General features: G+C 43.8%; 1 protein-coding gene across 1 annotated transcript in view; it reads right to left on the bottom strand.

The window, feature by feature from the left end:
- The window catches only part of ubtd1b (ubiquitin domain containing 1b), a 108037-nt gene that overhangs the window by 4631 nt on the left and 90485 nt on the right, over positions 1–12921 (bottom strand). The gene's annotated exons all lie outside the window — the stretch shown is intronic.

Below are 12921 nucleotides of genomic sequence, written 5' to 3'. Positions count from 1 at the left end.
CCTACAATGTTGTGCAACCTTTTAACCTACTAAGATCAATCTAACCCTTCCCTCCTACAGTCATTCATTTTTCTATCATCCATGTGCCAAATATGTGATAATAAAGCTAATCTTTCTTTCAGTATACACCAGTCTAGAAGCAAAATTCCTACTCTGCCTCATAACTCACTCACTGGCATATTTATTAGCAGGAGCGCTACTGTCACCAAGCATTTATAATTCACGAGCTCTGACAGTTAATAGTGAATGTAATGTGTAATAAGATATTTTTTTCAACATGCTAATGGTTTTGAATATCAGTGATCCTGCTGAAGGTCTTTTCCCAGTCTCACTTTAGACCAGTCCTAGTGCCCCCATCCCCCACTTTCTCATTACTCCCTGTCTGCAGTGACACACTCTGTCCTACATGTTCAGTTCATATTAACAGGAAGATTCTCTGCTCAAATTCTCTCTTCTGGTTAGTTTTGACAATGAAATAGATTATTTTATTCACTGCCCAACAATCACAGGGACTGACATGGATATGGGCTGAGCTGACTTGGTCGGTGATCCATCAGCATTCAATTAGTTTTCTTCTATGCTAAAAGCTTGTTTAAATCCAAATATGTCTCCCTGTATTTAACTGGCTAGTAAAGCTTCAATGTGACACTGGGTGGAATATTTACTTACTAAATCAGTTGGGCAAGTTCAAACAAGATTTAAATATTATTTTAAAAAAATAATAAAAATTACTGTTTTGAATAGTTGAGGCAGGTAACACTGATGGTGGCATGGTAATGTAGCAGCAAGTCTAACACTTTCCTGTGCCCAGTGACCTTGGTTCAATTCCCACTGCTGTCTGTAAGGAGTTTGTACCCTCTCCCCATGATCGTGTGGTTTCCTCTGGTGCTCCAGCTTCCTCCCACATTCAAAGACATACGGGTTAGTAAAGATTCACAAGTTGTGGGCATGCTATGTTAGTGCCGGAAGCATGCTGCCTCTTGTGGGCTGCTCCCAGCACATGCTAGGACTGATGACAATTTCATTGTATGTTGTAATGTTTGATGTACATGCAACAAATAAAGCTGATCTCTTTATAGCAATGGGGTAGAAGCTGTCCCTGAGCCTGGTGGCATATGCTTTGAGGCTTCTACCTGATAGGAGGGGGAGAAGAGAATGTCTGGGATTAGTGGGACTCACTTCTTTAATCTCTCTCTAAACTGGAGATGCTACCTATATATTGATCTGATCAGCAAGACTAAACCCACCTCCCTTCTATCTCCATATCAGCTCGCCTTTCCATGATTGTGTTGGCCCTGGCCTCGACTTGTAATCAGCCTATCATCTTTTATTCAAAAACTCGCTGTGTAATGATTTGGCATGAATAGTATTCAAGACAAGTTTGCTGAACCTTGGTACACCTGACGATAAACCAGTTCAACCTTGCACCAAAATTTGACTGCCTGTTCCCTTCCATAGATGCTGCCTGACCAGCCAAGTTCCTCTAGCATTTTGTGGTGCACCAAGATTTGTTCATAGAAACCATACCATAGAAACCACAGCACAGAAACAGGCCTTTTGGCCCTTCTTGGCTGTGCCGAACCATTTTCTGCCTAGTCCCACTGACCTGAACACGGACCATATCCTTCCATACACCTCCCATCCACGTATCTGTCCAATTTATTCTCAAATGTTAAAAAAGAACCCGCATTTACCACCTCATCTGGCAGCTTATTCCATACTCCCACCACTCTCTGTGTGAAGAAGCCCCTCCTAATGTTCCCTTTAAACTTTTCCCCCCTCACCCTTAACCCATGTCCTCTGGTTTTTTTCTCCCCTTGCCTCAGTGGAAAAAGCCTGCTTGCATTCACTCTATCTATACCCATCATAATTTTGTATACCTCTATCAAATCTCCCCTCATTCTTCTACGCTCCAGGAAGTAAAGTCCTAACCTATTCAACCTTTCTCTGTAACTGAGTTTCTCAAGTCCTGGCAACATCCTTGTAAACCTTCTCTGCACTCTTTCGACCTTATTTATATCCTTCCTGTAATTTGGTGACCAAAACTGAACACAATACTTCAGATTCGGCCTCACCAATGCCTTATACAACCTCATCATAACCTATTTGTAAACCAACATCAATAGTGCAGCAACACACACAAAATGCTGGTGGAATGCAGATGGAGGCCAGGCAGCAACTATAGGAAGAATTACAGTCGATGTTTTGGTCGAGATCCTTCGTCAGGACTAACGGAAAAAAGAGATAGTAAGAGATTTGAAAGGGGGAGGGGGAGATCTGAAATGATAGAGGACAGGAGGGGGAGGGATGAACCAAGAGCTGGGAAGTTATTGGCAAAAGGGATACAAGGCTGGAGAAGAGGGAGTATCATGGGACCGAAGGCCTTGGAAGAAAGAAAGGGGGAGGGGAGCACCAGAGGAAGATGGAGAACAGGCAAGGAGTTATTGTAAGAGGGAAAGAGAGAAAAAAAAATCATAAATTAGGCATGGGTTAAGAAGGGGAGGAGGGGCATTAACAGAAGTTAGAGAAATCAATGTTCATACCATCAGGTTGGAGGCTACCCAGACGGAATACAAGGTGTTGTTCCTCCAACCTGAGTGTGGCTTCATCTCGACAATAGAGGCAGCCGTGGATTGACATATCGAAATGGGAATAGCACAGCATGGTAGCGTAGCAGTTCGCACAATGCTTGACAGCGCCAGCATATAGGGTTTAATTCCCACCGATGCAAGTAAATTGTGTATTCTCCATGACCAGGTAGGTTTCTCTAGGTGCTTCAGTTTCTTTCCACATTCCAAGACATACAGTTAGTTTAAGAAGTTGTGGGAAAACTATGTTGATGCCAGAAGCATGGCAATATTGATAGGTTGCCTCCCAGCACAATCCTTGATTTGATGTAAACATATTTACTGCATGTTTTGATTCATACATGTCAAAAAGCTCATCTTTATCCTTAGATTTCCAGCATTTGCAGAACCTTTTCTTCCTGGTCATTGGTGTTAGCCGTGGCTGCACATACCAACAAATTGTGGTGATCCGGTTCTGGATTTTGCCCTCTAAAGTGGTCATTCTCACCTACGTATACCCATCTAATGCTTTGGCAAACAAGGACTGCAAGGGACTGGAGTAAAATGGTCTCAAAAGGCTCAGAGCCTGTTCCACCAACAGCTTGGCACCACCGAAACGATATTGCAAATCTCTGCTCTGAAGTGTCATCCTTGGACTGCTTCCAAAGTTATGAGGCTCAAAATACAACCCATGTTTGGTGGATCAACATGTCCAAGCCAACTGTTCTACCTGGAACTTTTCCAATGCAGGAAAGCTTAGGGCATAGGATTTCTAAAAACAATGCTGTTTTGTTAATGGATGATTAAGGATGACTAAAATGTTGAGAGGAGACACAGATACTTTTGAAGATACAAGAACAAGTTTTAACTGAAGAATGCTGAAACATACCCTTCAACCCATCTAGTCCATGCCAAGCTTTTATTCTGCCTTGACCGATCAATGCACACCTGGACCATAGCCCCTCACACTGCTCCCATCTATGTACTTATTCAAATGTCTCTTAAATGTTGCATTCTAACTTGAATCCACCACTTGTGCTAGCATCTCATTCTACACTCGCAACACCCTCTGAGTAAGTAAGTTTCTTCTCAGGTTCCCCTTAAAAATTTCACCTTTCAACCCAAATCTCTGACCTCCAGTTCAAGTCTCACCTAACCTCAGCGGAAAAAGCCTGTTTGCATTTACTCTATCTATACACATTAATTCTGCATATATTTCATAAGACGCATTCTGAAAACTTGTGGAAGAGTTGAGTTTTGTGACTAATGTAACATCATTGGTGACATTCTCCTGTCCTGTTTGACACACTATATTAACATCACAGTAGCTCTGGTTTCCTGAAATTGGGGACAGTATTGTATGCCTAGAAATATCACCCTAATGAGTACAGTTCTGCCTTGGCCCATGTGGAGATACTGCTCACATAGCCTAGTAGCTAGCTTTGCCAATATTTACCAGCGGGATAGTTCAGTGGAAACAAAGTGAATCAGGAGATGTGAATTGGGTCAATTATCATCAGATATGGAAGCCCCTTTACCTAGAGTTTCTTGTTCCTTGCCCTAATCTAACAAGTAAAAACACTGAGCCATAGAATTAATCCTAAAGTATATAGCACATACCCAAACTATAAATGGTCAGATAATTTTTTTGTATACAAGGAGAAACATGGATACTGGGGAAGGCAGGTAGGTGAAACTGCATTGGTTGTTAACGCAGACAACACATTTCACTATGTTTCAACATACATATGATAAATAAAAGAATGTGGATCTTATCTATGAACAGATTAGCCATGATTTTATCGAATAGCAGTGTAAGCTTGAAGGGCTAGATGACCTATTGCCGTTTCTTTAGCATACTCATTTGAATTTTCCCATCTGTGATGAGACATTCACTCTTTCCCCAAGAGCCTACTTCACTCATTTTACTTAGTAAGCAATTACCAGAAAAACACGACCAGTTTAAAAAATTCCACGCCCCATGGGATTCCAAGGGTAGTATTAAAAGGAAATGTCTCCAGACTTTATCCTGCTAATGCATCCTGTCACCTATTACTGTACACTGACAATTAATCACAACATATCGACGCCAAGTCTTAAATCCCTTTTAAACAAGGAGTCCTCCAATAATAGTATTAGGGTTGTGTGTGGAGGTGGAGGAGGGGAGAAATTGACTTCTGGGGCAAAATATTTTTTCCAATGATATGAGAATTTGTAGATTTGAAATTATAACAGATGTAAATATTATTGATGCAATTATGAAGGCAGTATGCCAGCAGCTACATTTCTTCAGGAGTTTGAAGAGATCTGGGATGTCACAAGAGACTAGCAAATTACCACAGTGTAAAAGGATTAGTACTTCCCAGCGTATATGACAAACAGACTCTTCTCGGGCTTGCAGCTGGGTGCAGGTATTGATTTTAACCAGTTTGTCATCGAAATATTGGTTAAAATCAATATCTGTACCCAGGCTGGAAGCCTGGGAAGAGTCTATTCATTACCCCAGAGGATTCTGACAGGTTGATCACCATTTGGTAAGGAGGGACTAGTGCACAGGGCTGGAAACTCACCCAGCTCCGTGATGGGCACACCCCACCATCGAGGAAATCTTCAATAACTGATATCTAATCGAATGACACAGGGCAAGTAACAGAAGTTTGTGCAGAGGAAGACTTTGCATTTAGTGATCACAATGCTATTAGTTTCACCGTAGTTAAGGGAAAAGGATAGGTCTGGTCCTCAGGTTGAGATTCTAAATTGGAGCAAGGCCGATTTTGATGATATCAGAAAGGACCTGGCAAGTTTAGATTGGGACAGACTGTTTTCTGGCAAAGGTGCACTTTGGTAAGTGGGAGGCCTTTAAAAGTGAATTTTTGAGAGTACAAAGCTTATATGTTCCCCGTCACAATAAAACACAAGGATAAATGGGTTTAGGGAACCTTGGTTCGAGAGATATTGAGGCCCTAGTTGATTTAAAAAAGGAGTATAGCAGGTATAGACATGTGGGAACAAATGAAGTACCTGAGTACAAGAAATGCAAGAGAACACCAAAGAAATCAGGAGGGCTACAAGAAGGCATGAGGTTGATCCAGCAGACAAAGGTGAAGGAGAATCCCAAGGGACTTCAACGGACATATTAAGAGCAAAAGGATAGCAAGGGACAAAATTGGTCCTCGGGAAGATCAGAGTAGTAATCTCTGTGGAGCCAATAGAGATGGGGGAGATCTTAAATGGATTTTTTGCATCTGTATTTACTAAGGAGACAAACAGTGTCTACAGAAGTGAGGAAAAGCAGCAGCAAGGTTATGGATCCTATATATATTAAAAAGGAGGTATTTGCACTCGAGGCAAATTAGGACCGACAAATCCCCATGTTCTGACAAAGTATTCCCTCGAACCCTCTGGGAGGCAAGTGCAGAAATTGCTGGGGCCCTAGCAGAGATATTTAAATCATCCTCAGTGACAAGTGAGGTACCAGAGGATTTGAGGATAGCTAATATTGTTTCTCTGTTTAAGAAAGACTCTAAGAATAAACCAGGAAATTATAGGCCAGTAAGCTTGACATCAGGGGAAGTTTTGTAAGGCATTCCAAGGGACCAGATATGAGTATTTGGATAGATGGAGTCTGATTAGGAATAGTTAGCATGGCTTTGTGCGTGAAAGGTCATGTCTAACCAACTTTAAGAGTTAACAGGAAAGTTGAAGGTAAGGCAGTGGATATTGTCTATGTGGACATGAGCAAGACCTGTGACAAGGCCCCATATGGGAGATTGGTCAAGGAGGTTCAGTTACTTGGCATTGAAGATGAGGAAGTAAATTGGATTAGATATTGGTTTTCCAGGATAAGCTACAGAGTGGTAGTAGATGGCTGTTTATCTGACTGGAGGCCTGTGACTGGTGGAGTGCTGCAGGGATCGGTGCTGGGTCCAGTGTTGTTTGTCATCTGTATCAATGATCTGGATGATAATGTGGTTAACTGGATCAGCAAGTTTATGGATGACACCAAGAGTGGGTGTGTAGTGGACAGAACTAAGCAGATCTTACAAAGTAATCAGTAGGGCACTGAGGAGTGCTGTAGAACAAAGGGATCTGGGAATACACGTTCATAATTCATTGAAAGTGGCATCACAAATAGATAGGGTCATAAAGAAAGCTTTCGGCACATTGGCCTTCATAGATCAAAGTATATGAGTACAGGAAATGGGATGTCATGTTGAAGTTGTACAAGACATTGGTGAGGCCTAGTTTGGAGTACAGTGTGCAGTTCTGATCACCTACCTATAGGAAAGATGTAAATAAGGTTGAAAGACTACAGAGAAAATTTACAAGGATGCCATGGGGACTGGAGGACCCGAGTTTAAGGAAAGATTGAATAGATTAGAACTTTATTCCCTAGAACGTAGAAGATTGAGGGGCGGCTTGATAGAGATATACAAAATTATGAGGTGGTACAGATAGGGTAAATGCAAGCAGGCTTTTCCACTGTGACTACAACTAGAGGTCATGGGTTGAAGAGAAAAGGTTGAAGGGGAACACGCGGGGAAACTTCTTCACTCAGGAGGGTGGTGAGTGCAGCATGAGCTGCCCGCGCAAGTGGTGGATGATTTGATTTCAACGTTTAAGAGAAGTTTGGATAGGGCTGGCTGGTGGTGTAATGACATCGGCGCTGGACCCAGGAGCGGAGGTTCCCGGGTTTGAAACCAGTCGGGTCTGCCCCCGAGCACGCTTTCCATCTGTGCTGGGTTGAGCGTCGAGACTGCAACTCAACCTCGTGAAACAAAGGGAAAATACTGCGAAAATGTCTGTGTGAGGAGTGGCGCGCCACACAGTCTCTCTCTCTCTCTGCGCCTTGGAAAAAGCCATGAAAAATCCATCATCACGGATGCATGCACGGACACCCAGACACACACGCACAGACACGCATGCACGCAGGCACACGCCAAAAAACAGAGAAGTTTGTATAGATACATGGATGGGAGGGGTATGGAGGTCTATAATTTGCACGCAGGTCAGTGGGACTAGGCAGTTTATACGGTTCAACCTGGACTTGATGTTTCTGTGCTGTAGTTTTCTAATGATTCTAACTAATGTGTCAAGAAGGTAGCATCTATCATTAAGGATGCTCATCACCCAGGACTTGTGCTCTTCTTGTTGCTGTCATCAGGGAGGAGGTATAGCAGCCTGAAGAATATTTTGGGAACAGTGACTTCCCTTCCTCCATCAAATTTCTAAATAGTTCATGAACACAACTTTACTTTTTGCACTAAATCACAGTATTGTGCAAAAGTCTTAGGCACCCTGGAGTTTTAATACAAATTTTGTTTTATTCTTTTTTTTGTCTTCTGCATTCGCCCATCGGTAGAAAAGAGCAAAATTTATATTTCCAAACATTTATTATCCAAAATTTAAATGTTAGAGATATACTTGTATTTAATTAAGGTAACATATTAAGTAATAGACCACTTTTCAAATGTACACTTGCTTACTTTGTAGGTACTGTACATAGCCCAGTGCAAGATCAAACAAAGAAACAGGATCCTAATGATCAATGACGTAATTAGTTGAGTGAACTAAACTGATTAACTGAAACAGAAATGGGTGTAGGAGGGATCAAACTGGGCAGAAGGCAAACAAACAGAAGTCTGAAGGTGTGGCAAATGTGACAGTTTAACCTTCAAATCATCAATTCTAGCACTATGGCAAGAGTGAGCATAACAACAAGACACAAGCTGGTCATCCTGCATCAGCAAGGTCTTTCCCAAGTGGAAATTTTGTGGCAGGCAGGAGTTTCAAGATGTATTGTCCAAGCTCTTCTGAAGAAATGGGTACGGTTGAGTACCAGAAACAGTGGTCAGCTACAGAAACTGAGCACAGCAGATGAAAGATACATCAAAATGATGTCCCTTCTAAATCAGAAGTCCAGCATTGCTATCAGCTTTGAGCTCTCAGACACCACTGGAATCCAAGTACACTTCTATAAACTGCAGAGAAGTTTTGTCAGAAGTTGTCTTCATGGAAGAGTTGCTGCCAAAAAGTCATTCCTCTGAAGTGGAATCAAAGCCAGAGACTCAGAAAAACACAAGCACTGGGGTGCTGATCAATGGCAGCAAGTGCTCTGGACTGACAAGTCAAAATTTGAAACTTTTCGCTCTAACAGGAGGCAGTTTGTTCGTAGAAGAGCTGGAGAACGCTACATGGCTGAGCGTCTTCAGCTAACAGTGAGGCATGGTGGAGGTTCCCTGCAAGTTTCGGGCTGCATTTCTGCAAATGGAGTTGGTGATCTGGTCAGAATTGATGGAACCCTCAATGTTAAATACTGTACAAGCAGAATCTCAACCTTCACGCAATACCATCAGGGAGGTGTCTGATCAGTTCTAACTTCATTCTGCAGCAGGACAATGATGCCAGACACACGGCCAAGGTCATGAACAGATATCTTCAGTGAAAAGACCAAGGAGTTCAAGGTAGTATGGCCTCCACAGAGTCCTGATCTCAAGATCGAAGCTGTCTGGGATTACCTGGAGAGATAGAAGCATGCAAGACAGCCAAAATCTGCAGAACTGTGGCAAGCTCTTCAAGACACTTGGAACAAGCTACCAGCCGACTTTTCTTATAAAACTGCATGACCGTGTACCCAAGAGAATTAATGCTTTTTAAAGGCAAAGGGTGGTCACACCAAATATTGATTTGATTTAGTTTAATTACAGTTTATTGCTCTTCAGAGTAATCTTTTTGATATTTAGAAACTTTTCATTTTATTATTTTTGAAAATGTCCCCAAGACTATTGTACAGTACTGTATTTAACTTACTTTATTATACTGTACTGCTGATGCAAAACAATTTTCACAACATATGTTGGTGATAATAAACCCGATTCTGATTCTCCTTAAGAGTATAGCCAGCAAAGCAGACAAACCTACACCTATTTTATCTTTTATGAACAGCAAAGGAAACTAGACCAAGTGCATGAGATACTAGATTAGATGTTGTACCTTTACTAGAATGTTAAATACTAATATATGACTCAAGACTCTCAGGCTATAGGAGCTCAGATAAAACAGTAATCTCCTCCTTCACTGTGGACAATATCACTGAAGTGGTGCAGACAACCTCCAGTTTGAACTCCTTTGTTCACAACAAAATGTACAACAGTTTGGGAACAGTCATTGAGGGTTGAATTGCTTCACCTACCGAGTATTGGAATTAGGAGAAAACAAAACAGATGGCATACCAGCAGCACTAGGTGGTAATTACAGTATGACAATATTATTTAGGAAGGTTCCATTATAAATGCAGGTACATGGGTGCATAATGAACAAGGAAATGCATTAGACTATCATGTTACATAACAGACGCAAGGATTAGGAGCACAGCTGCACCACTCATTCCCTCCACCCTTTAAAATTAGAGTTAATCTGAGTGCAGCATCATCTCCACATTCCTGTGCCTACTGACCTCAGCTTACAAATATTCAAAGTCGGTTTCTACCACCCTTGGAGAAAGTTCAAATGACACTAAACCGTCAGACCTTTATGTTATAAGAACATAAAACAGTGCAGGCCCTTCTGCCAACCATTTAACCTGCTCCAAGATCAATCTAACCCTTCTCTCTCACACAGCTCTATTTTTCTTTCATCTGTGTACCTATCCAAGAGTCTCTTAAATGTCCCTAATGTATCTGTTCTACCACCAGCTCTGGCAGGGCGTTCCTTGCACCTGCCATTCAAATTCTACCTATGACATCCCCCCCTATACTTTACTGCTATTACTCCTATCTGCATAAAGTTATTCAAGATTTAAATTCATTGCATGTGCAATGAACAATGAAATATGGTATTTGTGTTAAGAACCAACACATGAAGATGTGCTAGGCAGCCTGCAAATATTGCCATCCATTCTGGCACTAACACCACACAATGCTCAGCAGAACAACACAGAACACAAAACAAGCACCATTCCTCCTTTCCAAACACAGTCCTTCAAACCTAGGAGAGGCCATCTTCAGCCTCCAGCAGATTCGCAGACATTGGGCCTTTGACTTCCCCAATGTACTTGGAGATTCCCAGACTTGGGCTCAGGCCAAACGGCTTCGACTTCCAGACTAATGATTTGACCCTCAGGTCTCGATCCATGGCATCAACATCAAGACCCACCATTCACCCAACACAAGGCCTCGAACTCCTGACTCGCCAGTGATGGGACCCCTCATATTAGCCATTTCTGCCCTGGGGAAAACGTGCTGGCTGAGCACTGTCTATGCCTCTCATCTTGTACACCTTTATCAAGCTCGCTCAACCTTTCCTCGATGCATGCTCTCTAACCCAGGCAACATCCTGGTAAATCTCATTTGCACCCTGTCTAAAACATTCACATCCTTCCTATAATGATGCAACCAGAACTGACAGACATCTATTTATGGCTCAGCCAAGAGTCAGTTTTTAAAACCAGCCACTTCCTCACTAGTGATTGTGCAACACTCACAACACGCTGGAGGAACTCAGCAGGTCGGGCAGCACCCGTGGAAACGATCAGTCAACGTTTCGGGCCAGAACCCTTCGTCAGGACTGAAGAGGGAAGGGGCAGAGGCCCTATAAAGAAGGTGGGAGGAGGGTGGGAAGGAGAAGGCTGGTAGGTTCCAGGTGAAAAACCGGAAAGGGGAAAGATAAAGGGGTGGGGGAGGGGAAAGCACAATGGGTAGAAGGAGGCGGAACCATGAGGGAGGTGATAGGCAGCTGGAGGAGGGGGCAGAGTGAAACTGGGATAGGGGAAGGTGGGGAGAGGGAATTACTGGAAGTTGGAGAATTCGATGTTCATACCAAGGGGCTGGAGACTACCTAGATGGTATATGAGGTGTTGCTCCTCCAACCTGAGTTTAGCCTCATCATGGCAGTAGAGGAGGACACGTATGGACATATCTGAATGGGAGTGGGAAGCAGAGTTGAAGTTGGTAGCAACCGGGAGATCCTGTCTATTGTGGCGGACAGAGTGGAGGTGCTTGGCGAAGCGGTCCCCCAATCTGCGTCGGGTTTCACCGATGTAGAGGAGGCCGCACCGGGAGCACCCGATGCAATAGATGACCCCAACAGACTCACAAGTGAAGTGTTGTCTCACCTGGAAGGACTGTTGGGGCTCTGAATGGTGGCAAGAGAGGAGGTGTAGGGACAGGTGTAGCACTTACGCTTACAGGGCTAAGTGCCAGGTGGGAGATCCGTGGGGAGGGACGTGTGGACCAGGGAGTCGCGGAGGGACCGATCCCTGCAGAAGGCGGAGAGGGGTGGAGAGGGAAAGATGTGCTTAGTGGTGGGATCCTGTTGAAGGTGGCGGAAGTTGCAGAGGATAATGTGCTGGATCCAGAGGCTGGTGGGGTGGTAGGTGAGGACAAGGGGAACTCTGCCCCTGTTGTGGTGGAAGGATGGGGTGAAGGCCAAAGTGCGGGAAATGGAGAAGATGTGGGTGAGGACATCATTGATGACGGCAGAAGGGAAACCACGATCCTTAAAGAAAGAGGACACTTGAGATGTCCTGGAACGGAAAGCCTCATCCTGGGAGCAGATGCGGCGGAGACGGAGGAACTGGGAATAGAGAATGGCATTTTTGCATGTGGCAGGGTGGGAAAAGGTATAGTCGAGGTAGTTTGAGAGTCAGTGAACTTGTAGAAGACGTCAGTGGACAGTCTGTCTCCAGAGATGGAGACCGAGAGATCAAGAAAGGGGAGAGAAGTGTCCGAGATAGACCAAGTGAATTTGAGGGCTGGGTGGAAGTTTGAAGTAACGTCGATGAAAATGACGAGCTCAGCATGGGTGCAGGAAGCAGCACTAATGTAGTCGTCAATGTAGTGAAGGAAAAGTTGGGGAGTGGTACCAGTGTACGTTTGGAGTATCGACGGTTCTACATAACCAACAAAGAGGCAGGCATAGCTGGGGCCCATGTGAGTGCCCATAGCTACACCCTTGGTCTGAAGAAAGTGGGAAGAGCCAAAAGAGAAGTTATTAAGTGTGAGTACCAGTTCTGCCAACTGGAGGAGGGTAGTGGTGGTGGGGAACTGGTGAGGTCTATTGTCCAGAAAGTAGCAGAGGGCTTTGAGGCCTTCTTGGTGGGGAATGGAGGTGTATAAGGATGGGACATCCATAGCGAAAATGAAGCGGTCAGGACCGGGGAACTGGAAGTTATTGAAGAGGTGGAGGGCATGGGATGTATCCCGGATGTAGGTGGGGAGGGACTGAACTATGGGTGACAAAATGGAGTCCAGGTAGGCAGATACAAGTTCGGTGGGGCAGGAGCAGGCAGAAACGATGGGTCTACTGGGACAGTCAGGCTTGTGGATCTTGGGGAGGAGGTAAAACTGAGCAGTAT

The sequence above is a fragment of the Mobula birostris genome, chromosome 21 (assembly GCF_030028105.1).
Source record: "Mobula birostris isolate sMobBir1 chromosome 21, sMobBir1.hap1, whole genome shotgun sequence".
Lineage (NCBI taxonomy): Eukaryota > Metazoa > Chordata > Chondrichthyes > Myliobatiformes > Myliobatidae > Mobula > Mobula birostris.
The sequence above is the reverse complement of the archived record's forward strand: the minus strand, read 5'-3'. Positions and strand labels throughout refer to the sequence as shown.